Here is a 26,133-nt window from a genome sequence, read left to right as displayed (position 1 = left end):
CAATATAATAAATTTTGTGGGGGCTTTTGGATTATTTACAATAAATTAAAGTTTGCGCCATTGCTTTAGGAATGTTATCAAAACTGACGAAAATATTTGCGCACTAAACGTTCGCTGCAACAAGCTTGACAGTTCAGTTTTTGACGAAATTTGTTCAAAAGGTATCGCGCATTTTGTGTTTTTTCAAAAATTATTTATTTATTCATTAATATATCTATTTTGTTCCCTTCAAAGTAATCCCCATGAGATATTATGCACTTGTGCCAACGTTTTTTCCCAATCCTTGAAGCACTTCAAAAAATCATTTTTTTTAATGTTGTTCAGCTCCTCCTTTCTTTTCGTCCTTTTACGGGCCTCTTCAGTTTCGGGAACAAGAAAAAGTCACAGGGGCCAGATCTGGGGAATACGGTGGCTGTGGCATCAATAGTGTGTTGTTTTTGGCCCAAAAGTCGCACACAAGCAACGATGTGTGAGCAGGGGCGTTATCGTGGTGTACTATAGGAGCCAATTTTTGTTCTTCTACAAATCCGGGCGTTTCTGGGGGATTGCTTCGCGCAAATTGCGCATTTGTGGCAAAGGCTCATGATGCACAACGTCCCTGCAATCGAAGAAAACGGTAAGTAAAACTTTTACATTCGACCGAACTTGGCGCGCTTTTCGGTCTTGATTCGTGCGGCAGTTTCCATTGAGATGATTGAGCTTTGGTTTCCACGTCATAACCATACACCCACGATTCGTCACCAGTTATGACCCTTTGGAGCAAATTTAGGTCGTCGCGGACAGAGTCCAACATCTCATTAGCAATGTTCATGCGATACTGCTTTTGGTCGAAATTGAGCAATTTTGGTACGAATTTTGCGGCGAGCCGTCTCATACCCAAATCATTGAAAAAAAAAAATGTAACGGCACGAGCCAATCGATATGTCTAGGTTCTCAACAACTTCTCTAACGGTGATTCGACGACTGGCCAATACCATTTTCTTCACTTTATCAATTTTTTCGTCTGTTGCTGAAGTGCTCGGGCGTCCGTCACGCTTTTCGTCGTTCACATCTTCTCGGCCTTCTGAGAACATTTTGTACCACCGATAAACGTTGCTTTGTTCCAAAACAATGAACATTTTAACAGATTTTTAGGGAAAGAGTTTATAAATAAAAAGTTGATAGTAAATTGTATTAATTTTTATCATTAATTAATTTTTTGTCAAAATGGACTTACACCACTTTCAAAGAAACCGACTCATATGTTAAAGGCTCAGACGAAAAGTAATAAAGTGATTCCTTAAAGAAAGCAAATGTGTTGCCATTAATGACTTTTATTTGTTAACCTAGTGATCGATCAGAGTAGATTGGTATTTTTTTCTAAAATGTTTCATATACCTTTTTTGATTTAGTTTCATACATTGAAACTTAAGTTTTCTTAAAACTTTTTCTTCTGACACCAATATTGCAATATTTCACATAACATCTGCATAATTTATTTTAACTAGACTCTCTACAAAAATATATTTACACTAAAACCTTCGTAAACATCTCTCTTTTGAATTTAATTTTAAATACTATTCCCTAAGGAGTCGAACGAAAATGGTTCCAAAGCTACGTAAGCAACAGACAGCAAACACAAGGATATAGGATTAGCTGTCTGAGCAGAAATCCATTGGGTTGGGAGTATCTCAAGGAGTGGTGCTACGAACACTTCTATTCCTCATATATAGGGTTATTCAGTAAGAGCGCTTCAACTTTTGAACTTTTTTGAATAAAACACAAACGGTTTGACTTTTTTAACTAAGTTTTTTTTATTATCGAGTTTGAACATATACATTTAAGTATGAAATTCGATTTCTTTGGCATGACCACCGCGTGCACGTTTTACGAAGTCCAATCGTTGAACCCAATTTTCGACCACTCTTTTGCATAAATGGGCCGAAATTCCAGCAATTTCGAGTTCAATATTGGCTCTGAGCTCACAAATCGTCGCCGGCTTGTTACTGTAGACCAATGACTTCACATAACCCCAAAACAGGACGGCTTGTTAAATGGACCGTAAAATGGCCGTAATGCTCTTAAAGTAGCAGCAACAGAACGTTTATTTTCATAAAAAATTTGCACGATTTGCAATCGTTGCTCAAGTGTGTAGCATTCCATGATGAAATGTATACTAATGAAGTTTACAAATGACAAGCGAAAAATAAAAAATATTGCGTCGTTCGCCCTCCCTATCGGAAAAAAGTTGAAGCGCACCTATTGAATAACCCAATACTTATACATGAATGGCATGGAAAATGTGTGGGAGAAAGATCTGCCAGTTTGCTGATGACACTATACTGTATAGGACTGGTATTTCAAAGCACGAATGCATTGAAAGAATGAACCTAATTTGAGAAAACATAGATAATATTTAAAAATTAACAAGTTAAAACTTAATGTTAACCAAATTAAGGGTATCATAATAAATGGAAATTCGAGTGAAGATGCATTCATAAAATTGCGAAGAAGGCTGGGTTTATTCGTAGAATAAGAAAAATATTGTCAATTGATAGCGCCTTAACATTATATGTGATGACCAAGCCCCATATTGAGTATTGTTCTGGACATTTGTTCTTGGGTTCCAGATAAATGAGAAATAATGAAAAATTACAAAATAAGGGCATGCCTTGTATTCTATTGTGCAATATATTTACCCCAATAACATGCAAACTCGATAGTTTAAAATGGCTTAATATCAACCAAAGAACTGTAATGAATGTTTTATTATTCATATTTAAAATGAAACCTAACCTGTTACCCAAAAATTTATCAAGGCAACTATTACATTTGGGAGAAGTGCAACCATATAATTTAAGAAATAACGAGGATTTTAGAATTAATATGTACAGAACTAGTAGGTCACAAAACACTATTATATAGAGGATTAAAATCATTAAATGAATTGCCAAACATTGTTAAAACCGAAAGAAATATTATTATATATAGAAGATTATTGATTAATTATATTAAAGAAAATATTGTATCAAATACATTTTGTTACAAAAAATATCGGGAAGTGCTCATTTAAAAAGTGCGCATTACAAACAAACATGTCTACATTTTTTTTGCTGGAATGTTGGTACAACTGTCCTCTATATGTACTATCCTCTAAATATCGAACAAACAAATTGTTTTATATTAAATTGTGTGTTTTCAACGCGATTCCGTGTTTCGCATCGTTTAATATGTTGCAGAAAGCCTATGGCAAGTGCGCTTTATCAAAAACGCGGGTCTACGAGTGGTAAAAATCTTTTGTAGAGGGCCGAGAAGTGCAGAAAAATTTAACCCGATCTGGTCGCCCATTAACGCCTTCAACGGATGAAAACGTCGACAAAATCAAGGAAATGGTGCTGGAAAACCATCATTTAAGTTTGAGGGAGGTAGCTCGTGCCCTTAGCGTGTCTCACGAATCAATTCGCAACATTTTACATCATCAATTGGCATGAGACGAGTGGCTGCTCGACATGCTTGAGCAAGGGAACTCGGACCTAACGTTCATCCAGCGCATTATAACAGGTGATGAGACGTGGGTATATGAATTTGACATGCAAACCAGTCAACAGGTGGCTGAATGGCGCTATCCACATGAGCCGAAACCCAAAAAACCACGTCAAAGTCGGTTTAATTATCTTGATGTCGGAATTCGCTCCAAATGGTTCTGCGGTAAATAAAGAATATTATTTGGAAGTTGTGCGACGTTTGAGGGAGAATGTGCGTTGAAAACTGCCCAACCACCTTATTCATCGGATTTAGCCCCCTGTGACTTTTTCCTTTTCCCAAAACTTAAATTGCCACTTCGCGGACGCCACTTCGAAAGAGGCCATTAAGGATAACGCGCTGAAGGAGCTGAAGAAGATCTCTTCCAACGCGTTTAAAAGGTGCTTTGATGACTGGAATAAACGTTGGCATATGTGTATTGGTTCGAATGGAGCCTATTTTTAAGGCGACAAAATAAATTTTGATGAGTACATTTTTGACAGAATATACATGTGCTTAAAATCTATCGTAATTTCTAGAGGTGAGTCGAAATACGCACAGTTTTTTGATGGTAAAAGCGTAGAGAACGGCATTGTAAAAATGCACTATTTCAATGTTTTTTCCCCGAGAGTGGCTGGAAAGAGTAATAGCGAAAATTCCTGCCTGCGAAAACTGCAAGTTCATTCTTGTTGAAAGTAGCAAAGAAAGGCTGGTACGAGCAAGTGTCTGGATTCCGGTACTTTCCTAAAGTCCAGAAGACAACAAAGTCCAGACAACAAAGATCTTTACAGAGGCAGAAAGCCGCTACCACTTCGGAAGCAGATTCCCACCTAGTCCTGGGTATCGGGTGCCTTCCTCACGTACATCTGGGGCGAATCCATTTTCGAGTTCAGGATAAAGCGGAGGACAAAGCGTAAATATACGCATTCCGAATTCCGACTGGGAATCAATACCTTCTGGTAAGAATCTTTGAAATGTGGCCAGAGCAGAGCGGATACCAAACATGAAAAAACTCAAATCAACAGAAATGATTGAAGATGCTACCGAGAAATTAGAAGTAAAGTGCCTCTATGCTTTGAGCAACTGCACCCACTCAGGCAAAGCAGACTGAGCAATCGTCAGCTTACGCAGAGAGAATAAAAGTAAACAATGAGGCAAGCCAAACTTGAATCTTTTAAAAATGTCTGTAGTACAGTCGAAGAAACGAAGGAAACAGTTAGACTTTATAAGGTGCTCCAACTAGACCGCTCAGTAAGACTGGATTCCATTCGAAAACCTGACGGTTCATAAACCATTTCCAAATCGCAAACGTTCAATGCTCTACTTGAAAACCATTTTCTGAGTAGTAGAACGCTTTCAGAAGTAAGAAGCAGCATTGACATTAACGGTAGCGATCGTGGAACCTCTTGGTATAGCTGATATATTGCTAGTCAGACAGTCGAATCGATCAGCTTTTCCTTATCTTCCTTTGACAACTTCAATGAATTAGCATTACACCATCTCGTTAGCAAGATTGAAGCCGGGCTAATAGCCAGCGGGTAGAGAATGGGCGTGTTCGTGCAGATTGAGGGAGCTTTTGATAATCCCTCCTTTGACACAATATGCTCCTCTGCCGAACGACACGGAATTATTAAAACCATTGTAAAATGGATACATTCCATGCCCTTTGAGAGGCTGCTATCCTCTGGTGAGGACAGTCCCATCAGGGCCAAGCAAGGAAGTCCCCAAGGGGTATTCTTTAACTACTGTTGTGGTGCTTTTCTAAGGGAGATGCAGGAACTCGGCTTCCATATCCAAGTATATGCGGACGATGTTTAGGCTTTGCATGGAAGTGCAGAGAATTCTGGACAGAACTACCTTAGTCTTGTTCACGAGAAAACGGAAATTGGATTGACCTAGTCGTCCAGCACTTAAAGGTGTGAAACTTTGTCTCTCTGAGAAAGTTAAATATCTAGGAGTAGTCTTGGGCGACACATGTTTCGCCGAAGATGAATCGAGACAACCTGGAAAGTATGTCTGCATTAGTAATTTAAGTGTTTCTTCATTGCTAGTTGTCCAATCGCAATTATACTTTATGAGGTAGAACATAATAATTACGAATAACTATATCCAAGAGGCCAATAAAGAATGGAGAGATGAAGACAGGAGGATGGTTCCACGTGTAGAAATCCACGCAAGTGGGGAAAGTTAATGATCGCTTTTCACTTGGGAGTGACCAGGACGATTCTTCTGCATATGGTTCAAGCAGCTCACAACGTCCGGGATTAGCCCACGTATCCTCTGGGTAGCTTCCGAACACTCGTTCGGGAGTGAGCTAACGTGAGAATGCGAAGCATTCCAGCATAGCTGGTTGTGCGCTGGGTTTGGGACCCGCCACTTAAAAAGCCCCCCCAATGAAAACAGCAACAAAGCCTCGGATGAGAACTTCCACCACTGATGACGACCCCTGCAAACGAAATAAGGAATATGATTTGAGGGCATGCACCTGGAATGTCCGGTCCCTTAATGGGGAAGGTGCCTCTGCCCGGCTGGTTGATGTCCTCGTGAGAGTCCAATCCAAGAGATGCGATGGACGGGGCAAGGAAAGAAAAGCATAGGACCTTGCGACGTCTACTACAGCTGCCATGTAAAGGAGCGTAAATTCGGTGTCGGATTTGTTGTGGTAGAGAGACTTCGTCGCCAAGTACTGTCGTTCACTCCGGTGGACGAGCGTCTCGCAATAATACGCATCAAAGCCCGTTTTTTAAACATATCGCTAATTTGCGCCCACGCCCCGACGGAAGAGAAGGACAATGCGACCACAGATTCCTTTTATGAGCGCCTGGAACGTTCCTATGAGCGCTGCCCCCGCCACGACATAAAAATAGTGCTTGGCGACTTCAACGCCAGGGTGGGAGGAGGGAATTTTTGGTCCCACAGTCGGAAAATTCAGCCTGCACAACGAAACATCCGGTAACGTACAGAGGCTGATCGACTTCGCCGGGGCCCGAAACATGGTAGTCTGCAATTCCAGATTCCAGCATAAGAAGATTCACCAAGCCACCTGGCTGTCTCCTGATCGAAAAACACGAAACCAGATCGATCATGTTGTGATAGATGGAAGAAACGCTTCTAGTGTATTAGATGTACGTACGATCCGAGGACCCAACATCGACTCGTATCACTACCTTGTTGCAGCCAAACTGCGCACACGCCTCTGTGCAGCAAAAAACGTGCATCTACCTACTCAAAGAATGTTCGACATCGAAAAGCTGCACTCACAACAGACAGCCAGAAGATTCGCCACTCGACTCTCACTCCTGCTCTCAGAGAGTACTGCCCAACAAACCGGCATCCACGAACAATGGAGCAACATTTTTCGCTCCTTACGTACCGCCGCCGAAGAAGAAATCGGATTCCGGCGAGCCCGAAAAAACAATTGGTACGACGAGGAATGTCATGCTGCCGCTGAAAGAAAGGATGCCGCCTATAGAGCCACGCTGCGATCGGGCGCAACGCGAGCCATATGGGATCGCTACAGAGAGCTGAAAAAGGAAGAGGGACGTATTATCCGAAAGAAGAAACGAGAGGCCGAAATACGTGAGTGCGAAGAGCTTGAGATGCTGGCCAACAGAAACAATGCCCGAAAATTTTACCAGAAAGTTCGGCGGCTTACAGGTTTTAAGACCGAGGCGTTTTTCTGTAAGAACAAAGACGGCGAACTGGTGACTGACGTACAGAGCAATCTTAAATTAAGGAGAGAACACTTCTCGAACCTATTAAACAGTGACAGCTGCGCATGTCACCGAGAAAGTGAAGATCCCGATACCCCAATCGTTGACGACGGAATTGTCGTTCCGCTACCCGATCATGACGAGGTGAGAATAGCGATAACGCGGCTAAAGAACAACAAGGCCGCAGGTGCCGACGGACTGCCGGCTGAGCTATTCAAACATGGCGGCGAGGAGCTGATAAGGTGCATGCATCAGCTTCTATGCCAAATATGGTCGGATGAAAGCATGCCTGCCTATTGGAATTTATGGATTGGATTGGATTGGACCTTATCAGTGTGGCTTCAGACCTGGAAAGTCTACCATCGACCAAATATTCACAATACGCCAAATCTTGGAAAAGACCCATGAAAGGAGAATCGACACACACCATCTTTTCGTCGACTTTAAAGCTGCATTCGACAGTACGGAAAGGAGTTACTTGTATGCCGCGATATCTGAATTTGGTATCCCCGCAAAACTAATACGGCTATGTAAGATGACGTTGCTCAACACCAGCAGCGCCGTCAAAATTGGGAAGGACCTCTCCGAGCCGTTTGATACCAAACGAGGTTTCAGACAGGGTGACTCGCTGTCGTGTGATTTCTTTAACCTGATGTTGGAGAGCATCTTACGAGTCGCAGAACTTAATCGCTCAGGCACAATTTTTTATAAGAGCGTACAATTTCTGGCGTGTGCCGATGATATTGACATCATCGGCCTTAACAACCGCGCTGTTAGTTCTGCCTTCTCCAAACTGGATAAAGAAGCAAAGCGAATGGGTCTGGTGGTGAACGAGTATAAAACGAAGTACTTCCTGTCTTCAAACAAACAGTCGGCACACTCGCGTATCGGCACCCACGTCACTGTAGACAGTTATAATTTTGAGGTTGTAAAAGACTTCGTGTATTTAGGAACCAGCATTAACACCGATAACAATGTCAGCCTTGAAATCCAACGTAGAATCTCTCTTGCCCACAAGTACTACTTTGGACTAAGTAGGCAACTGAGTAGCAAAGTCCTCTCTCGACGAACAAAACTAACACTCTACAAGACTCTCATCATGCCCGTCCTAACGTATGGCGCGGAAGCTTGGACGATGACAACATCCGATGAAGCGACGCTTGGAGTGTTCGAGAGAAAGATTCTGCGTAAGATTTTTGGACCTTTGCACGTTGGCAACGGCGAATATCGCAGACGATGGAACGATGAGCTGTATGAGCTTTACGACGACATAGACATAGCGCAGCGAATAAAGATCCAGCGGCTACGTTGGCTGGGTCATGTCGTCCGAATGGATACAAACGCTCCGGCTTTGAAAGTATTCGATGTGGTACCAGCTGGTGGTAGCAGAGGAAGAGGACGGCCTCCTCTGCGTTGGAAAGATCAGGTGGAGAAGGACTTGGCTTCACTTGGTGTGTCCAACTGGCGTCGGTTAGCACGAGAAAGAAACGACTGGCGCGCTTTGTTAAACTCGGCCAAAATCGCGTAAGCGGTTATAGCGCCAATTAAGAAGAAGAATTGAGTAGAGGTGACGTTGAATATGTGCTTTTGTGGTGCTTTGTTGTACCTGGTACTAAAGGAGACTAGTTCGTAAGATATCAGTAATTCCTACGTGTCCGTTTGGTGTGGTGAGACTGGTAGGACATATCCCGTATGATGTTTATGGTGTCCCAGTTGCTATTATATCGTATATATCATTTATGGCTTACAAGACTTAAAGGCTGTCAGTGCAAATTACAGCTTTTTTCCTCTTCTGTTGGGCTATTTTCATGGCGTCCAGTACACCAGCGGCTTCATCGGTATATATATCATAGATGCGGTAGATGACATAGTGTACTCGTAGTTTTATAGATCATACTCTATTTTGCTCAGCACAAGTGTCTTTACCAGATGTGTAGTGTGTTGAATGTGCGTAGCATTTTCCCGTTAAGTACCGGATTAAGTGGATTCTAGCATTCAGAATTTTTTCACGTGTAAGACGCGTGTTGCGTTAATAAATGTTGCGGGGAGAATTCAAATCCTAAATCTCTTAAAGGGTTTGTGTATGTTGTGGTGAGTCCCCAACTCCGGCTCGAAGGACCAAACGATGTGACGAAAACTTAAACATTCCCATGGCAGCCGGTTCTATGTTACCGGAATGACTCGGGTTTTTCCCGACCAAGGGCTGCCGCTCCAGTAAACTAGCCCTGTCTAGTGAACCGTATATCATGTAAACTTAAAAACCTGTGATTTTGAAATTATGATGTTTATGGCAAAAATCCAAATATATTTTAAACGAATACTTAATTGGACTCAACAACGTGGTTGTTTCATTGGAAAATTTCACTGAAAACTACGCCCAGTATTTTTATATCGTCTAAGTCCGTATATCATGTAAACTTAAAATCCTGTGATTTTGAAATTATGATGTTTATGGCAAAAATCCAAATATATTTTAAACGAATACTTAATTGGACTCAACAACGTGGTTGTTTCATTGGAAAATTTCACTGAAAACTACGCCCAGTATTTTTATTTTGTCTACGTGTGCGATTCGATTAGAATTTATTGTAAGTTCCGGTGAAATACAGTTATAATTCCGGCATACATACATATTTCATATTGATTTACAAGACTCACAAAGAAATTTTGCTTGTCGTTTAGTCAGACGTTTGCTATGTTCCCAAAATAAATCGCATTGCATGCAAGCTCTCGACGTCTTGTTTTCCTTATCTGCCTCGAAGAATTTCTCACAAAGGGGGCACACATTATCTTTACTGTGTGCTCCATTATATTAACTAGGTGGACTTTCTGCCCAATATTCTTCATCTGGACTGGGTAGAAGCAAACTTTTTTCCGACTCGCTCGATCAACGTTCTCTAGCTTGATTTGGTACATTTCTGAGTTTTTGTGCCTCTTTTACGCGTGGTATCTTCTTACGTTTTTCAGGTGCCTGCCTCCAACCATGCTTTTTATTCTGATTTTAATACTGCTGCTTCGGATCGTCTACGTCTGGAGCTGGTAGTCTGTTTCAGCTGAAGCCGTGATGAGACTTTAATGAAATTTGTCATAGCTGCGCTACTTGTGCTCGCAACTGGTTCTTCTAAAATGTTTTCTTCCAACTGGCTTTCGTGATTTTGGGATCACTTTCTTGAAAATCTTTTTTATCTAATGGACATATACTAGTGTATTTGCACCCATTTATTGTTATCTAAGACGTTGGGACTTGCAGGTGCTTTAGCAAAACGTTCTATGACATCGATTTGTGCCACTTTTCCGCTTTGTTCTCGCATAAACCGCCTTATATTGGGAGGTTGAATTAGTTTTAAAGGTTTTTTTCGAAGATTTGGGGCTTTATTGTGAAAAAACGGTACAAAATATTTTATCGAAGTATTGGCCATCGCTAGCTACAACTTTCGCCCATCTTTCGGGCAATTTCCGGATGCCGTTTCTCCAAAATTCTGGCCGCTGCTTGGCTATCCATGACTCAACCCATATTTTGGTAGCATCGTACGAGGAGAACCGCTGGTCCGCCAAATCGAGACTCATATGCCGGAACAAATGATAATCGGAGGGAGCTATGTCTGGACTATACGGCAGGTGGGGTAACACTTCCCAGCCAAGCGTTCCAAGGTATTTTTTGACAGGTTGAGCAACATGCGGCCGAGCGTTGTCATGTTGCAAAATAACCTTGTCGTGCCTTTTTACCGTTTCTGGCCGTTTTTCTTTCAATGCCCGGCTTAAACGCATCAATTGCAGTCGGTAACGATCCCCCGTGATTGTTTCGCCTGGTTGGAGCAGCTCCAAATATACGACGCCGACCTGATCCTACCAAATGCAGAGCATGATTTTCTTGCCGTGAATATTCTGCTTGGCCGTCGACGTTGATGCGTGGCCGGGCAAACCCCATGATTTTTTGCGTTTTGGGTTATCGTAGTGGATCCATTTTTCGTCGCCAGTCACCACCCGATGCAAAAAACCCTTCCGATTTTGTCGCTCGATCAGCAACTCGCACGTAAAAAATCGCCGTTCGACGTCGCGCAGCTTCAACTCGTACGGGACCCAATGTCCTTGCTTTTGGATCATTCCCATCGCTTTTAGACGCTTGCAAACGGTTGATTTATCAACGCCCAATGATTCAGCAAGCTCTTCTTGGGTTTGGCACGAGTCCTCGTTTACCAATTCCCCCAATTCCGCGTCCTCGAACTTTTTGGGCTGGCCAAGACGCTCCTTGTCTTCGGTGTGAAAATCACCACTTTTGAATCGTCGAAACCAGTAATCACATGTTGAAATCGACGGAGTATGGTCTGGGTAGGCCTCTTGCAGCAATTCACGGGCTTGGGCTGTATTTTTTTTCAAATTGAAGCAGAAAAGCAAAGCTTCCCGCAAATTGCGTTTCGACGGCACGAAAGTTGACATACTCGGAGCACGAAAACACTGCGTTGTTTATACTTCAGCGAAATGACAGATTCTGATAAACAAAGCCTAGGGATGAGGCTTTGTCATGAATATATATTCAGTATTGCCAACGCGATAAAGTGATAAATAGCGCCATCTGTGTGTCACCTTTAAAACTAATTCAACCTCCTAATATATTCATTGTAGTAGGTCTTTAGAGGAACCATAAAAGATGCATTTTGTGCGTACAGCGATAAAATAATTACACCATTTTCGCGAGCCTTATCCAGAACTTCAATATTTCTCATAAGACTTTAGTGACCATTTAAAAATACCAGAATTGGGTTCTGGGTTAAAGGATTTGTACACCGCAAAAAATGATCAAACAGCATGGAAAATATTGGGATTTTAGTCCATCCAGATATGTGACATTCCCCAATAAAAATGGGGAAGGTTTTTTTCGGAAAAATCAAGAATGATGGAACAAAAACACAGCCTTTTGTTAAAGGCACGCAACCAATCCCTTCCATCCCGTTCTTTCATTACAGAAAATGAGTTCTCAATATTGTGTTGCTTTGCTAATTGAAATTCAAGCGATCGAATATTACTACGAGTTTCGAAAATTTAGCCACCATTTCTTTTAATTGCCTTAACAGGCTCCATTTCAAAATATCGGATAAATGGCAATGGACTAATGGCGTGGCTAATATAGCGCGGCCGCCGTAGCTGTTGTTGTTGTTGTTGTTAACAGTATAGGTAGCCCTGTCAGTGTAGGCACATCATCGTTCGTCTTCGTCTAGCTCATCTAGGGGTAGGCCCAGGAAACATGCTGTTTCGACAGGTTGGGTCCAGAGGGAGAGGGGGGTTAGATGAGTCGGTTTGAGGGGGCATGTGAAGAGGTGGTTAGTGTCATGCGGGGTACATTCACATGCCGGACATGTGTTTGGTATGTCGGGGTCGATTCTGGATAAGTAGGAGTTTAACCTGCTACAGTATCCAGATCGTAGTTGTGCCAGTGTTACACGGGTCTCACGGGGAAGCTGGAGCTCTTCATCTGCAATAGGTGGTGGTTGGACTCCGATTACGGCATTCACAGGACGGGAGTTCATGAAGGTGGTAACGGTCTCCCGGTGAATGTCGTTTATAGACTGTCTAAATACTGTCCGGTCCAGTAGGTTACGGTCAGTCTTGTCCTGGATTTCGTCAGCGTAGTCAAGGAGGTGTCTCCTGACGTGCCTGGGAGGCGGCTCGGGCTCAAGCAGGTGTCTGCAGGGATGAGACCTACGGTAGCATCCGAGCAGGAACTGCTTGCTGAGCAATTTGTTGTGCACCGCAACTGGGAGCATTTGTGCCTCGTTATGAAGGTGTTGGATGGGTGACATCAGGAGGCACCCGGTCGCTGTCCGAATGGCGGTATTTTGACAGCTCTGTAGCTTTGTCCACTGCGAATCACTAGTTCCAGGCGACCAGACAGGCGCAGCATAATTTAGAACCGGTCGGCCAATTGCCTTAAATGTCGAAAGCAACAGTTCTTTGTCTTTACCCCAAGTGCTGCCGGCAAGCGATTTGAGGACCTTGTTGCGATTTTGGACTTTAGTGGCAATTGCGGTTGTATGCGCAGAGAAGGAGAGCAAGCTGTCAAAGGTTACACCCAAAACTTTGGGGTTATTCACAGTCGGAAATGGTGTGTCGTCGACTTTTACCTTAAGGGACAGCTTGACCTCCTTTGTCCAGGTGGTGAAAAGGGTCGCCGTGGACTTGGTGGGGGAAAGTTGGAGATTCCTCGCAGTGAAAAAGCGAGAAAGGTCGGTGAGGTAGTTGTTCACTTTGGAACACAGGCCGTCGATGTCATTGCCCGACGCCATGATCGTACAGTCGTCAGCGTATGAGATCAGGGAAACTCCCGCTGGTGGTTGGGGGAGCTTCGAGATGTAGAAATTGAACAGCAAGGGAGAAAGGACAACACCCTGCGGTACACCTTGCTTAATCTTTCTCTGCTTTGACGTTTGATCTAGAAATATCACTGACGAGTGCCGACCGCTCAGATAGTTCGCGGACCACCTCTTCAGCCCTGGCGGGAGTGTCGACTGATAAATATCATCTAGTAGCGTGGAATGGCTGACTGTATCGAAAGCCTTTTTCAAGTCCAACGCTAATAGGACAGTCCTCTCGCAGGGGCGGTTTTGGTTAAGCCCCCAATTTACCTGGGCGTTTATGGCGGTGAGTGCAGTGGTGGTGCTGTGCACTCGACGGAAGCCGTGCTGATATGGGGCTGGGGCCAGGTGTTTCGTGTAGAGTGGGAGTAGGAGGGCTTCAAGTGTCTTCACTACTGGGGAAAGGAGAGTTATCGGCCAATAAGACTCCACTTGGTTGGCGGGTTTCCCAGGTTTCAGTAGTGGGACCACCCTCCCTGCTTTCCACTTGTCAGGGATGATGAGAGTGGCCATGGACAGATTGAAAACCCTTGTGAGAAATCCTACTCCCAGGGGTCCCAGATGCTTCAGCATCAGCGCGTTTAAGCCGTCAGGGCCAATGGCTTTCGAAGATTTCGACTTGTTGATGGCCCCCTGAACCTCATCACCGGAGAAAGTAAGTGGCGCACTGTCGTTCGTCAGTTTGTGCAGCCTTCCGGTAGCACGACGTTTGGTTCTGTCGCCCGGAGGATGCAATTTGAAAAGCCGGCTAAAATAGCTCGCGCATCTCTTCGGGTCCGACGAAGTGCAACCGTTGAAGGTGATAACCACCTTGTCGTTGTGCTTCGTCGGGTTTGACAGGGACCTAACGGTGGACCAGAGCTTACTCACCCCAGAGGTGAGGTTGCAGGTCTTCAAGTGCTCAACCCATTTAGTCCGCTTATGCTGGTTCACCAGTTGCCGGATTTCCAAATTGAGATCCCTTATGCGGGGATCCCCGGGATCGGCCTGGCCTAGGTGGTCACGCTCGTTTGCTAAACTGGCTGCTTCGGCTGGGAAATGAGGACGGATGTCCTTATAGCTTCCAGCTGGAATGAAGCGAGCCGCAGCAGCTGTGAGCACCTTGCGGAATGCGCGTTCGCCTACGCGCACATCAGTGGGGATGGGAAGAGCGGCGAAGGTGTCCTCGGTGAATTCCTTGAAGCCGGCCCAATTAGCTTTTTTAAAGTTAAAATAGGACCGGTGATTCGCGGAAACGAAGTCGGCAGGTCTCTCAATCGAGACGATAATGGGCAAGTGGTCTGATGCAAGCGATAGCATAGGTCGCCACGTTATGCTATTTATCAGACCAGCGCTAGCAATTGTTAGGTCAGGCGAGCTGCTGCAATTGCCCACTACCCTGGTGGAGGCGTTGGCAGGCTTGAATGCCAAAGATCGTGGTGCGCATTAAAGTCACCTACAACCAATCGGTTTTCACCTCTGATGAGCGCACCTATATCAGGGTGATATTCTGCCGGGCAGCAGGTGACAGGGGGTATATAAATGTTAAATATATCGAGCTCGGAATCGCCTGTCCGTACAGCTATGCCTTGACATTCTAAGGTGCTGTCCCTGCGGTCGATTCCTTCATCGATAAGACGATACTGCACAGTGTGGTGGACTATAAACGCTAGGCCACCACCATTGTCTCGCTCGCGATCGTGTCTGTGCACGTTATAGCCATCCCTGGTGATCAGAGATGACCTAGCGTGCAGCTTTGTTTCTTGGACCGCAGCTATTTTAATACTGTGCCGGCTCATAAAGTCAACTATCTCGTCGACCTTACTCGTAAGTGCGTTGCAGTTGAATTGGAGAAGCTTGAAGCTTCTCGGTGAGGTCTGGGTGATTCGGGGGGTGAGGAACGCGTGGGGTTGTCCACGTTGGGCCTGCTGCGCAATCCACTGTGGTTGTTGCGGCCTGATGGTGGTGGGCGGCCGCGCCTCCGGGGGAGGTAGTGGGTGCAGAGCTCTGCAGCAGGGGGCAACGTAGGCAGTTGTCCGCTCCCGGGTGGTGCGCAGGCCGGAACATCTCCGAAAATGGCACCAGCCATTGCAAGAATTGCACTGGACTGATACCAGATTCCGAGGTATTGCGGCCTGACACACGGAACAGACTGTGCGGGGGACCAGGAGCTGCTGGTTTGTTCTTGCACTGGGGTTGGAGTAGGAGGGAAGGGGAGGGGTTGAAGGGGAGTTGTGTTGCTCCGATAGGCTCCTCACCGTGGAGGTGTGGGTAGTGGTGGCGGTTGGTAGTGCCGGCCTATCAGGGGGTGTGTTAGCCGTGGAGGCATCAGACGCCTGCTGGCGGGAGCAACACGTGGCCACATACCGTGCGGACCACTCCCTATGTGACTTAAGACCCGAGCAGGTCTTAAGGTTGCTCCACCCGTTGCACTTATTGCACCTAACAGAGGTGGAGTTCGGGTGAAGCCGTTTATGGCAGACGCAGCAGTAGAATACTTCTGGCCCAGGGTTGGATTCGATTCCAGCCTTGAGGAGAAGTATTTGGAGCAGGATTGCTGCGAAGGTTTGCTCCTGTGACGTAAGGGGTGGGATGATGTGGGTTTCACTAGACAGGACTACTATGCTGGGGCGGCAGCCCTTGGTCGCGAAAAACCCGAGTCATTCCGGTACGTAGAACCGGCTGCCATGGGAATGGCCGCCGTAGCCGAATGGGTTGGTTCGTGAATACCATTCGGAATTCACAAATAGAACGCTGGTCCGAATCTCAGTGAAACCAAAAAACCTTTGAGTGTATTGCTGCCATGAAAAAGCTCCTCATAAAAATATCTGCCGTTCGGAGTCGGCTTGAAACTGTAGGTCCCTCCATTTGTGGAACAACATCAAGACGTACACCACAAATAGGACGAGAAGCTCGGCCAAACACCCAAAAAAGGTGTACTCGCCAATTATATATATATATATATATATATATATATACATATAATGTAGTATTAATTGATCTATCATACCATATCGCAAATACCATATGCAATTGAACTACTTCAACTATATCACATTAGCCAAACAGGAGGTTTGAAGACAAAAACTTTACTTCCTAGAAATATATTAAAGAATTAGAAAAAATTACTTGAACTATAATTAACTATATTCACGTAAAACCATAAACAAGTATTTGAAGTTGAGAATCTGCGTAAATTTCTATCTAATCCTTTTCCAGAGCACACTCTAAAATATTTGCAACCGCAAAATTCAAAAAGTATTTGCACATTGATAGCAGCATATTAAGCATTTAATGGCCCTCGCTGCCTTGCAGTAACAGTTTTTAACAGTTTACTGTTAAAGTATGTTCACATATGCATAAATTCCAATAAATTCACAAAATTAATCTATCCGCTCACATATGGCAGATTACCTGCAAAATTGACAATCAGTACTGTTGTGAAAGGTTTTTCTTCATAGAAATTTTTCTTTTTTGGGATATTTCGGTGTTTTTGGTTTTTTTAATTATTATTAAGGGTAGATAATTTAGAAGGAGAAGAAATAGCTAACTTAATTGCGCAATTGGCTGCTCCTAATAAACAATTGGAGGAAATTCGTAAACGACGTTTACTGAGGTTTCAAAAAATAATGGGAGTGGTACGCATTCGAAATTCGATATTACATTTTATAATAAGTAATAAGAGGGCACTCACTTATGGACACACGTTTTTTTCTGTTATATGATGCATTGTTAGTAATACCTAACAAACATTTTAGTACAATTATGTCTACAAACCTGTTTTCTTTCCCGGCATCCACTTTATTTAGTTTTTACTTTGACGTTGTTCTTTAACTATATGTATATATAATATAATTGGCGCGTATACCCTTTCTGAGTGTTTGGCCGAGCTCCTCCTCCTCCTATTTGTGGCGTGCGTCTTGATGTTGTTCCACAAATAGAAGGACCTACAGTTTTTCTTTTATGAGGAGCTTTTTCTAGGCAGAAATACACTCGGAGGTTTTGCTTTTGCCTCCCGAAGGGCGACCGCTATTAAAAAAAACTTTTTATTTTCTTTATTTTGGTGTTTCACCGAGATTCTAAACTACGTTCTCACTGAATTCCGAATGGTAGTTACGCACCAAATCATTCAGCTACGGCGACCGCCGGTGTTCTTTACACAGAAAACACAGGGGTGTATGTCAAAAAGTATGATTATTATCTAGGATTATTTTATAACCGCAGATTTTGGGAGAGAAATTTTGTATGGGAAATCTTTGTTTTTAAATACAGATTGGGAGTTGAGTATGAAAAAGTAGATCATCTACTTATATGTGAGCGTATTATGACAGTTACTGTTAGAATAAAGTGTTGTTTTTTTTGCTCACGGAAAGATCCTTGTATAGACATGCATAATTTAGAAAATATGCTGGTATGTCACTTTAGCCACCCACTTCACAATACAGTAACTTACTCTATACCCGAAAAGTTTCTTAAAATTTTATAACAAATTGAGAAGTTTGAATAAAGTTTGAGATGTTTTTTTTAACTGGCACAAAGTTTTAAACCACGATTTATATGGTTATCCTAGGAATAAGCAAGGGCATGTTAACAGATAACTGGAGCAACATAGGGCACATATGTCTAGTCATGGTAAATAGGTCAGTAAAGAGGGGTGTATTTCCCAATTTACTGAAATAGTCAATAACTCCGGTCCAGGAAATAAAGCAGAAAGGGGTGAAGAGTTTAGGCCTATTTATACATTAAAAACTATTGAAAAGATTTTGGGAAGAGTAGTGAAACAGCAACTTATAAATAGAATACTTGGAAGTTAATGAATTTTTCTCAAAATTCCAGTCGCGGTTTCATGCAAATCATTCGTGTGAAACAGCTGCTGATTATATCCTTGATGAATGGAAAACCAGTGAAAAACAAAATGAAATGATGGCGGTTGTTTTAGATTTAAAGAGGGTATTTGAGACGATTAATAGAGAATTGTTGGAATAAATGTACAAATATAGTATTCGAGAAGTGGAACTAAAATGGTTTAAGACATACATATATACATACATATATATATATATATAAGGTGGGCCATGTAAAATTTGCTTTTTGAATCGGCTATACAAAAAAAAAATTAATCAATATTTTTTCAAACTTTTTTTTTATTTTGAATATTGAACATTGTTATTTATGAATGAGAAATAATATCGTTCAAATCACTGCCACGACTGGCTTTACAGTAGGCCATTCGATCAACCCAATTTTTAAGCACATTTTCGATTGATTGGGCTCCAATTTCATGAATGGCAACTTCGATTTCGTGTTTTAAAGCATCTCTGGATGATTCGCATAGCAATTGTCCTTAACGGCTCCCCACAAAAAATAGTCCAACGGGCTTAAATCACAGCTCCGAAGCGGCCAATTGATATCGGAATTCAAAAACGGTAGCTAAAAGTTCGAGTGTAACTTTGGCATGTGACAAGTTGCACCGTCCTGTTGAAACCAAATGTCGTCCATGTCATCCTCTTCAATTTTTTGGAAACAAAACTCTTTGAGCATGTCACGGTAACGCTCGCCATTTACTGTAACCGCGGAAGAAGAAGACTCACCACTTTAGAAATAGGTTTTCAATATTATGCTGAAGGAGTTCATTTTCATGTAAAAAGCATGTAAAAATAAAATATCATATAAGCTGATATAGACGAGGTCACTAAATGGTTAAAAATGAACAAACTTAAATTAAATGAAAAATATACAAAGATGCTAAAAATTAACATTAACAGGACATTTGTATTACAAATAAACAACGAATTAAAAAAAAAAAACAATCAAATATTTAGCAGTAATTATTGACAAAGAATTAAAACTTAAGGATTATATTGAATATACCTTCTACTCAAATATGAACGAGACGGTATCAATAAAACCGTCCGCGGATGACATATGGCAAAAATAAATTTTTTGTTGGATGGTAGGACTGTTATAAGCTTACATGGCAAATTTCAGCGTGATATGTCACATAGTTTGTTTTCTGTGCTACTGTAAACAAGTCAAGCTCGAGTGTGTTCTTCGAATTTAACGATGGAAATTCAAGTTGAACAAAGAATTTGTTTGAAATTTTGTTATTCCAACAAAATTTCGGCTTCAGACGCCTTAAAAATGTTGCAGACAACCTATGAGGTCTCTGCTTTATCGCGTGCACGTGTTTTCCAGTGGTACAAATCGTTCAAAGAGGGCCACGCCAAAGTCCACGCCAAAAAACCACGCCAAAGTCGCTCAAAAATTAAGGTTATGCTGACTGTTTTTTTCGATTACGAAGGTGTGGTGCACTCGGAGTTCCTTCCGCAAGGCCGATCGGTTAACGCTGAATATTATTTAGACTTTTTAAAGGGTTTGCGCGAGAACATTCGTCTTAAAAGGAAGGAATTGAGGGACAACAAGTCATGGTTCTTGCATCACGATAATGCACCAGCTCACACATCACGTCTTGTTCGCGATTATTTGAACAAAAATAATGTTAATATCGTTCCGCAAGCACCGTATTCGCCTGATATGGCTCCATGTGACTTTTTCCTGTTTCCCAAGCTCAAATTGCCGCTCCGTGGAAAACATTTTGAGACAATTTAAGTCATAAAAGAGAACTCGAAGAACACACTCAAGCTTGAATTGTTTACAGTAGCACAGAAAACCAACTATGTGACATATCACGCTGAAATTTGCCATGTAAGCTTATAACAGTCCTACCAAAAAACAAAAAATTTATTTTGGCCATATGTCATTCGCGGACCGTTTTATTGATAACGTCTCGTTCATATTTGAGCAGAAGTTACCTATATGCAAGAAGATTGATACAAAATTAGCATACTTTAGAATAATTCGGAATAAAATAGATATAATGACGGCAAGAAAAAAAATAATAACGTCACGATTAAACCACATTTTCAATGTTGTTCACCAATCACATATACGAGGTGTGGCCAAAAAATAAGGCGAATTTTTAAATTTCGCGGGCTACGTACATTCGATTTTGGATTATTGTTATTTTTTATGATGATCTGTTCACGGTTTAAGCAATATAACATGATTTGTTTGTAAGAGGCATAAATAACACAAGAGTTTTGCGTGTTCGGCGATTTTTTGCTATCGAAAAAAATGGATCAAAGAAGTTGGACCAAATTTTGTGTAAAAAATAGAATTAAGTGTTCAAAAACACTTGAAATGTTGACAGTGGCATACGGTGAGAGTCAAAAAGAAGTTCGTATGTGGTACAAGCTTTTCACAGAAGGTCGAGAAGATGTGAATGATGATGCTCGCTCTGGATGCCCCAACACATCAGCAACCGGTGAAAATTTTGAAAAAGTAAAAAAATATGTTATGGAAAATCGTCAAATCACGATTAGAAAAGTTGCTGAGGATGTCCGCATATCGGTTGGCTCATGCAATGCAATTTGAATTGAAAATTTTGTGCAGGAAGCGTATGACAGCGAAGTTCGTTCCAAAATTGCTGAAAGTCGAGTGTACATAAACTGGTGAAATTTTAAAATTCGCCTTAATTTTTGAACACACCTCGTACGTGCTGCAACCAAACTCAAATGGAAATATTGCAAAAATCACCGAATAAGGGAATGTGATGTATAGTAAAATGTAGTAGATATAGATATATAGCAATAAAGAACAAAATTCAATGTTTAATATTGGACGGAAATTCTAAAATGCATTACCAATGAAAAAAAAACGAAACAAGATATGTAGTGTATAATGTGTATAAATAATAATTCTAATTTTATAAAAGTCAATATTAACCTTATCGTGTCGGTCTCCTTGGCCCGGGGATGAGGCTTAAGTAGTGATTTAACCCTAAGAGGGCAGCTCCGTATAGGAATTGGGTATCCACCCATCCGCGGAAGGGCGGAATTGTTGCCCACCCAAGTACTATGCGGAGATTGCCGTACCGACAACCTGGCAGGAAGGATAAAATGTATTTCTTTTTCTTAATGTGGAGGCTAACGAAGGATGTTTCTGCACGAGGGAATACACTTTTGGGAAATGCTCCCGTTGAGCAATCGACGGTTCGGGCATCGGATGTGTAGGCCCGAACCCCACACCCCTTATGACCGGAACTGACACCCAGGATTCCGGAGGAAGCCCACTGCTAGTGTGAGCGATACACGGTCGTCGAAGCGATCCGAAGCAACTGAACAAGTTGTGGAGGATATGGAGATGGCGGACAATCTCTCGGTAGACTCAGAAGGATCTTTGCAACCGAGTAAATCTTTGACAACGGTCAAACCTGGTGCGAATCAGGAAAGTACCGGTAAAAAGACTGAAGTTATTGGAGATTCGCAAGGCAGATCAAACGAAGAAAACAAAAGGTGAAGACAGACGAAGCATTAGCTAACGCAAGTATCAGGTCAGTCCATAAGTTCGTGAGTATTTTACCCATAATTTCTCTTTTCTAAGATTTTTGCATACAAAAAAATTATTCGCGGAATATAACGGAACTATTTATATTTTCTTTGATATATTGTGCATTCAACAAGTGATTTTAATCGCGGATAGAAGCACGTGTTGTTAAAAAATAAAATGAAATCTTCGAACGCGTATAAGAGGCATATTTTTGTCTTTTTTTTATAAAAGTGGTTTTCAAAATTCCGAAGTGGTAACTGCGACGTGAAGGATGCGCGCTGGTCGTCCTGAAGTCTTTACCTCCGACGCCTTGCTCGAACTCGTGGAAGCTGAGTCAAATTTTACAGTCGATATGATAGCTCAGAGGTTAAATTCATCGCATGGAACAGTTCACAAGCACCTGGCTCAGTTGGGAATGGTTTCAAAGGTCCGTTTTCGTTTATTATAATTATTATTTTTACAGACCACTTAATATGAGCTTAAAGTACTAATAAATTACGATGATTATTAAATAAATTAGAAAAAAGAGTTAAGAAAATTTATAAAATTCATTCTTTGAAACCGAAAAGTCAAACGGAATAGAACTCGAGATCTCATTGAATTCTCTTAAAGCGCGGGCAGTAGGAGCATTACGCGCACAATTCGTGTTAAGAAATTTAAAATGAAATTGATAAGTATTGCGTAACGATCTAGTAGGAATATGAAAGTAAATGCAACGTAATAGGGATGAACAGTCCACTTCTCCTTTAATTACACTAAAAAAAAACAAAAAATAGTGAGAGTATAGACCCCTTCTACTCTCTAGAGACTTTAAGTTAATTAAAATCAAACGGGAATGATAGAAAGGGATAGGATTTGAGAATTTTAACGACCTGAGACCATATTTAAGGAACACCTTCTGTACACGTTCAATTCTATCAATAGCAAATTGGTGGCAAGGCCTCCAGATAATAGTTGCATATTCTAATCTAGAGCGAACAAAGGAACTAAAAAGTAATTTGTTACTATAAGGGTCCGAGAACATCGAGCTATTACGCTTTTTAAAACCTAACACCAGAACCGACCCCTAGAGATTGCCTTCACCTCAAGAAGATTATCCTGTCTATTTGGTGGGATATGGCCAGTATTGTTTATTATGAACTTTTGGAACAAACCAGACGATAACTGTTGATTATTATTCCCATCAGCTATCAAACCTGAATGAGGCACTTAAAAAAAATCGACCATCTTTAGTGAATAGACGCAAAGTTTTGTTTCACCACGACAACGCAGGACCTCATACCGCAAGGCACACATATATCACGCTGAACGAGCTCGGATGGGAGCTAATGCCGCATTCACCATACTCTCCGGATATTGGCCCTTGTGATTATCACCTTTTCCGTGGACTTCAATCCCATATAAGTAACAAGAACTACAGTAGACGCTCACAAATTAGAACCACTTTGTTTTTAGGGTGATTCTAATTTCTGAAAAATTCTAATTCCTGGATGTTTTTTTATTTCAATAAAACCTTAAAATTTAATTCAATTTGCATTGAAAAACTACAATGAAATTTTGTCTTACTAAATTTTATTCATAAAAACGAGAAAACATGAGGTAACAATCCAATATATATACATATATGTATTTATGCGCTAAGTCAAAAAAAGGTCCAAAAAACAAAAACTCCAATTATAGTAAATATATTTTTTTTTTATCAAAAATACATAAGAGATCGATAAATATACATTAAAACAGCCAAAAATTAATCAAAAACTTCGTAACTAATTTGCAGGCATGTAGTCTGTTATTGCTGTTTGCTTCTTCCTTTTATTTGTTTCTGCAATAACAATCTCATTGCGAAGAGCTAGCAGATTGCTTGTGTGCTTTGCGGAAAACGATTCACTATAAGTACACCATTTTATTAAATTATTGACACTTTCAATGGCTGTAGAAGTAGAGACAACTGGTGAGACCTCCCGGTCATCAAATTCGCTGCTACCTGAAGACTCATCATGTGCAGGGTCGTCATCAAGCACATCATTGTTCCATATTTCAATTTCTGGTATGCTAATGTTATTAGTTGGCTCTATTTCTGCTTGAGCTGCCTGAAGAGCTCCATTGCAGTCTTGATCTTTTTGCAGTAGCTGTGCTAGTGGCACATCATCGTCATCACTTTCATACTGATCAGAGTCCCAGTTGTTCAACTTTGACCAGGACTTTTGTATTACTCTTTCTGGAACATCATACCAAGCTTGCTTTAATAGCATGATTGCATTTCGAATTGAAAAGGATTTCAAGCGAACCTTGAGGTCACCTCCTTCAGCAATTAATTGAGAAAGAAGCATACTTCTGTAGTTTAGCTTGGTTAACTTAATAGGATTCTAATCCATTGGTTGTAAAGTTGCTGTTACATTTGGTGGAAAGAAAAATGCAATTATATTTCCATCGTCGCTTTGAAGTTTCTCAATTGGTGCATGAGCAGAGCAGTTGTCAATTAGCAAAATTGCCTTCGGAGGCAAATTATTTTCCTGAGAGAAACGAATCACCTGTGAATTGAAAATATTTTGGAATTACTGAACCTAAAAACAAAGTTTTTTCTTACCTCATAAATAAATATCTTGTGAAACCAATCATGAAAAATCCGAGATGTCATCCAAGCATTTTTTGAAAAGTTGTAATGGAGTGGATTATTGAATCCTTGGAAACTTCTTGGTTTTTTTGCTTTTCCAATTACTAATGGCATTAATTTATGTATGTGATCTATCAGCATTTACACCAAGTAACGCTGAAATTCGTTCCTTCTGGATTTTATACCCGGGGGCGGTTTTCTCGGAAAGAGAGACGTATGTTTTGTCAGGTAAACAACGGTAAAATAATCCGTTTATATATTTGTGACTCCATTAGCCCCATCTCATCGACTTTTGCACGAAATCTGTGAATAAACGGGGTGACTGAAGCAACATCACTAGAGAGAATCTCGCCACAAATTTTTAAAAAACGTATTCCGTGTCGTTTTTTAAATTTGCTAAACCATCCATCACTTGCGCTAAATGTACTTTCATCTTTATCGGGATATTCCACTTTGAATATTTGTTTGGCTTTCTCCTTTAGTATTGGCCCAGTTAATGTACACTTTTTTTCGCGTTGATTTAAAAACCACTCATAAAGACTTGCTTCCATTTTTGGATATTCAGCGATATGCAATGATTTTTTGTTAGCCTTATGATAGGTATTAGAAACAGCGCTTAAAATTGATGATTTCATAGATTGGATATAGGTGATTGCAGATGGCGCCACATCAAATTCTAGGGCTAACCGCTTCCCTTGAATACCTTGGTCAAGCTTTTCCAAGATCTGCACTCCAAAGATCTGGTTTCCAAAGACAAAGTATTTTTCTTACGTTTATTTGGCATTTCAACGAACGACTTTTACTTTTAAGCAAACAATGCCGAAACACGTGCACGCGAATCGAATTTCAAACAAAAACTAACAAAAACTGTACAGATAGCGACGAAAATCCAACGACTACCGAGCGTAACATGAATAAATTGGGGATTCCCCTTTTTATATCTATTTTGCAACAAAAAAACAAAATACGCTCTGAAATTAATATAGAATTTTCGATTCTAATTTCAGAGCGTGTAATGTATTCAAAAAGTTGATTCTAATTTCTGGAAATTCTAATTACTAAGAGTTCTAATTTGTGAGCGTCTACTGTACTCCTCAATAGAAGCTATAAAAAGGGATATCGAAGCGTATTTTGGCTCCAAGAACAAACAATTTTTTGAGCAGGGAATTAAAAATTTGCCTAACCGTTGGGAAGACATTGTAAATAATGAAGGAAAATATATTAATGATTAATAAATACTTTAAACATCTTTTTTATTAATTTTAAAACCACCTTTTAAAAACGCTCGAGCTTATGGACTGACGTGATACTCAAGCTCCTTAAACTTCGACACCTGTAATGGAAAGCGTGGCACAACAGAGGATTCCTCTGTAACGTTGCACTCTTCCGGTAACGAAACGGGGTCTGTGCCAACGACCGGAAGAGGAGAAAGGCAAAGAAGAGGAATTCGGAAATGCCTGCATCCTCGACCCAATCCAAGGCAGACAAACCTATACCCGCCAATGTTAAATCTAAGGGACCTCAAATGTCGAATGACACTCTTCCGTCAACGTCTGGCGAATCATTCGCGAGAATTGCAGCAAAGGCA

The 26,133-nt window shown here is 41.4% G+C and overlaps 1 protein-coding gene and 1 pseudogene across 1 annotated transcript in view; both read right to left on the bottom strand.

The window, feature by feature from the left end:
* Window positions 1-26,133, bottom strand: part of LOC129249860 (uncharacterized) — a 283,989-nt gene that overhangs the window by 221,276 nt on the left and 36,580 nt on the right. The gene's annotated exons all lie outside the window — the stretch shown is intronic.
* LOC129249858 (uncharacterized) lies at window positions 23,698-24,306 on the bottom strand (annotated as a pseudogene).

Source organism: Anastrepha obliqua, chromosome 6 (assembly GCF_027943255.1).
Source record: "Anastrepha obliqua isolate idAnaObli1 chromosome 6, idAnaObli1_1.0, whole genome shotgun sequence".
Taxonomy (NCBI): Eukaryota; Metazoa; Arthropoda; class Insecta; order Diptera; family Tephritidae; genus Anastrepha; species Anastrepha obliqua.
This window is presented reverse-complemented; position numbering and strand designations above follow the sequence as displayed.